This window comes from Spermophilus citellus (genome assembly GCF_964194105.1).
Source record: "Spermophilus citellus genome assembly, contig: SCAFFOLD_58, whole genome shotgun sequence".
Lineage (NCBI taxonomy): Eukaryota > Metazoa > Chordata > Mammalia > Rodentia > Sciuridae > Spermophilus > Spermophilus citellus.
In genome coordinates, this window is record NW_027672891.1 from 354,685 (window position 1) to 359,332 (window position 4,648).

At 36.6% G+C, this 4,648-nt stretch overlaps 1 long non-coding RNA gene across 1 annotated transcript; it reads right to left on the reverse strand.

Annotated features, from left to right (window-relative positions):
- Nucleotides 1–308: 308 nt before the first annotated feature.
- LOC308640462 lies at nucleotides 309–4,190 on the reverse strand. The gene is made up of 4 exons (XR_014020285.1): nucleotides 3,875–4,190; nucleotides 1,708–1,834; nucleotides 1,180–1,248; nucleotides 309–355 (listed from the first exon to the last, which is right to left on the reverse strand). It is a non-coding gene; the product is annotated as an uncharacterized lncRNA (long non-coding RNA).
- Nucleotides 4,191–4,648: the final 458 nt, after the last annotated feature.

Sequence of the window (4,648 nt, forward strand, 5' to 3'; positions counted from 1 at the left end):
TTCAAACAATAGAATTGTTTGATATAAAGCAATGAATATCTGTAAATATCTGCAAAATTTTCTCTTAAAATTGCCTAGCCAAATTTTTACCAAAGTGCCTATAATTAGTACTTTTAAAGCAAAAACAAATATGGTTTCTAAACATAAAAAAAAGATTTTAAAAAATGTAAAATTTAAGTAATAAACCTACAAAAATACTCTATTTCTAAAGGCTAATTCACAATCTAAAAGAAGTTCAAATGTAAATATATTTAATTAATAAGTCAAATAATTTATAATAGAATACTTACTGCTGGCTTCACTAGCCACTGGCCCATTACTGTGAACATGCGGGAAAGGCCAACTGGTGTACACACTGCAGAAATGGGAAGACCACCAACAGAGAGATATATACTTTAGAGCTCAGAAAGATAAAGCACAGAAAACTAAAACAACTCAAACAGCATTGTTTTAAGTAAATTCTTGACTCCAACAGATTCTCCCAGTTCTCTGTCAGAAGGTTCTTGCATTTCATCCATGAAGAGGCTAGAGGAGCAGTGTGAGGGGAGGGCAGCATGACATCAGATGAAAGGTAGTTAAGGCGAGAGAAGGTTCAGGACACTTAAGATTCTAACAGTGGGATGACAATAAGTACTTTTGTTTAAAATAAATTGTATAAAACCAAGCAAAGAACAGATTAAATTTCATGTACTGGTGGAAGTGAGAACCTGAAAAGAATATTTAATAGTGACAACTATAGTCTTAAGTCCTTTGAAATACATTTAACAACTAATCCCTAAGATAGGATGTGATGCCTCAAGTAAAACAAAACAAGTTTTGAAATAAAAAAAATCACAAATTCATCACATATTAACCTACCATTTCCATTTAAAAATAGACTCTAGTGCTCTGAATGGGTTGGGGTGGGGTACTGAACATGTGAACAGGAAGCGAGCAAGACAGAGTATAAGAATGTGTGTCGGAGGGTGTCCCTCTTTCTTTTTCCAACCCAGCAGAAAGGCTTTCCTCAGAGAATAAAAAAAGCATATTATTATTTCAAGATTTCAGTTTATCGAATTTATCTTGAATAATTAAAAATTCTCCAAGTTGTTAAGGAATCTCATCAGGAAGCTTTCTCATAATTTCCCAGAATACAAAACAACTATTCTCCTATCAATATCAGGTCAGAAAAATACTTACAGAGAAGTAACAAACATCCCATCAATGATATACAGGAATATAAATAGGGTAGGTAGAACTCCCAGAGGTCTATAAAAAATGTAAATAACTTTAATAAGTTCAAAATACTGCACATTAAGATGTTTTATCTTAATATAGGCTGACTATATTTAAAGTATAATAAACACTGTAATTGCTTATTTGAGTGTACTAAACCATATAATTTCTAAATTGTATGAATAAAAAAATATAAAATAGAAGGATAGAAAATAACCCTTTTGCAAAACCTGTTTGGAGGAAGGAAAAAAAAAAGAGCCTCTCTAAAATTTTAAGAACAGAAACCAATTAATTAAAAATAAAAGGCTTCTTACTCATAAAACAAACGTACATCCATTTCTTAAATACATATAGCGTCTTCTTAATTCTGTGAATCAACATCAAGGGTGAACTATATAAAGAATTATTTAAAATGTTATTAAAGTCATATGTGATTATATCCCAAACTCTGGTCTCCATTACAGAAACTGATTAATATAAGTAAATCCGCACCATATAAAGATTCCATGCTTGCAGCATCGTTGTCAATCAGTGCTGAAGCCACCCACACTATCCCAAGAATCAGTAATGCCAGCAGCAGCAGCATGACCAGAGTTTCCAAGATGCGGGCTCGTATTCCCTGAAAATGTGTAAGAGAGATGATTTTAATATTTTATTTCATTTCATGAACAATTAGGCTTCAGTCCATATAAAAGCCTATATAATCCTTTGGGAGGAAAGGAAATACTTTATTAGATTTATTTATATATTTATGAAATTTACCTTGTTAATTTACATAATGTTTATTACATCTAAATTTATTTAAATTTTTATTTATCAAAAATTTAATATAAAATGCTTAGTTTATAATGAATAGACTGAGTTTTCAAAATTATAGTAAATACTATCAAGCTTGGAGTAAACTACAAAAAAAATTATGAAAACACTTTATGGAACCATTTTGAATAATTACTTTCCTAACACTTTTCACAAAGAAAATAATTTATGAATTTCTGCCTATGATTCTAGTCAAGGGGCTCCAAGGCAGTTGTTGCAGCAGAGGGCCAGTCTGGGGAACACAGCTTGGTGGGAGCATGGTGCACCAACTCCTAAGGCAAGAACCCACACAACAGCTCGTGGCCTCCGGAGCCCTCTAGCGTGCAGCTGCAGAACTACTTCTTGCAATCCAACACCACAAACTCCAAGGGTACTATGGCAACTGCACATACTTCCCTTCTCATATTTGATAGAATTTGTGTTAATTCACAAGGCTGGAATATAATAATCATTACGTACATTTTCAAATGTAAAATAAATTCTGACCTAGGGACCAAACCAGAGGCCAGACTTTTAAACTTGAAAACAAGACAAACACAGAAACTTCTTTATACTCCTGCAAAGTCACCAAATAATTGTTTCTGTACCTAAACTTAAAGATGTATATTATTGTTTTATACCTATAACATCTAACACAACAAAATTATAAGTATATATGTGTTTCTCAATAAATCATGTTATCCTTCACTCCATATTATAAGTTAAATAAAGACCTAAAACATACATTCATTTCAATTTTGTCCTAAATATTCTTTTCTATTATCTCAATAGCAGAAATAGGATGCACTTAAATCACAGTAACCCTAGTTACACAAATTCAATATAGAGAGGAAATGTCTTAAAGCCATGGAGACTTAGTCCAAGGCTTGCGTGAGAACCTGAGACGAGTGGCTTTCTCTTGCCAATCCCTCAACAGTGTCATAGCCTTGCCACAGGGTTGCCCTTGGCAGACTTGAAACACTACATGGGATGTGAACGCCAGCTCACCTGAAGCGCACACATTAAGGAAGGCTGCAGAGCCAGGACCAACCAGGTCTGCATTTTAATACATGAACTCTAACACCAAGCAGCTATTGTTCACCTGAGAAGAAACTGAAAAAGTCATAAACTGCTACAGCCAAACATAATGGCCAGCCACAGTATTTCTTTACTGGAGAAGCTTTTAAATCTCCACTTCACAACTTCATACACCAAAACACACCATCACCTTTCACCCTCTTTTCCTCCCACCCTCTCTTCTAATCAACAGTCGATACACATTAAACATTCTGGTGCCTATACACAAAACAGGTAAGGAGAGAGGAGGACTTTGGCAGTGTGTGTCATGCCCTCCCAGCTACCTTTTCTGCCTCCAGCCTGTCCCCAGAAATATGTGAGATAACCAGCAGGGTTCCCAAAACATGTAACTCGTGGGTTTTAAGAATCAGGATATCTGAGCTAAACAGTTTAATATTGTTGGATTATAATACAGTAGGGCTCCTAGGACCTGTCTGAAACTTAATATTCAAAAAAATTATAAAATTAGGTAGAGAGAAGTGATGGGAGGGGAGGGGAGGGGAGGGGGGGATAGGAAAGATAGAATGAAATAGACATTATTATTACTGTGTGTATATAGGTGACTGCATGACCAATATGATTCTGCAACCTGTACACTCAGAAAAATGAGAAATTATATCCCATCTGATTCAAATGTATGATATATCAAAGTCATTGTACTGTCATGTATAACTAATAAAACAAATAAAAAAGTTTTAAAAATTACAATTATGTTAAATAATTATAATAACATAAGTATAAGCATCATGATAATAAATTTTGGGAAGCCAATCACAATAAGACTTACAAACTTCTCTGGCTGTCAGGTAAGAAATATTTGTTAGCAATTCCACTTATTTTCTTCAAACACACCCCTCAGTCCGGAGGCACCTCTCCTCAGTCTCGACACCTGACAGAGGCAGAGACAGTCTTATTCTGGGCTGCCTTCTTAGGATGAGTATAATAGCACTCAGCCTTCCATCTGGACTGTGCCCTCTGAAGCAGAGGACAGACCTGTTTACTGTCCAGGACAATAGAGACGTGACCTCCAATCACAGGTCAGACAGGCTTGCTTGCAGCCCATAATGAATGCTGTGGGCTCCCCAAGCCTGGGTCTCCTCAGCTGTGACCCATGCCCACAGTGGGGCAGGCAGCCTCTACCTAGCTGTGGGGCTCAGGGTAAGAGGAACCTCCTCAGGAAATTTTTGCCCTTACTGTGCTGTGCATGACAAAGCCCTCTGTCTCTGACCCAGAAATCTCAAATATCCAGCCAACATCCACAAACCTGGCAGGCTGTCAGCTCCCAAGCAGGAAAAAGTCTCAGAGCCTTCACAGGACTTGTCAGTTTTGGCATTATCGAAAAAAAAGAACAAGCACCCATCCAAGTTGGGTTAAGGAATATGAAAAGACTATTCAGATCTAGCAATGATCCCAAACAGTGGGCAAGCTGACAAAGATGTCCATGCACCTACTGCTGGTGCACATCAGAAGGCTGTGCCATAGAAAGGATGTGGACAAACCCATGAGTGCCATGACTAGCAGGATGGACGTCACCCTGACTGGAACAGTAAGGCCAGCAATA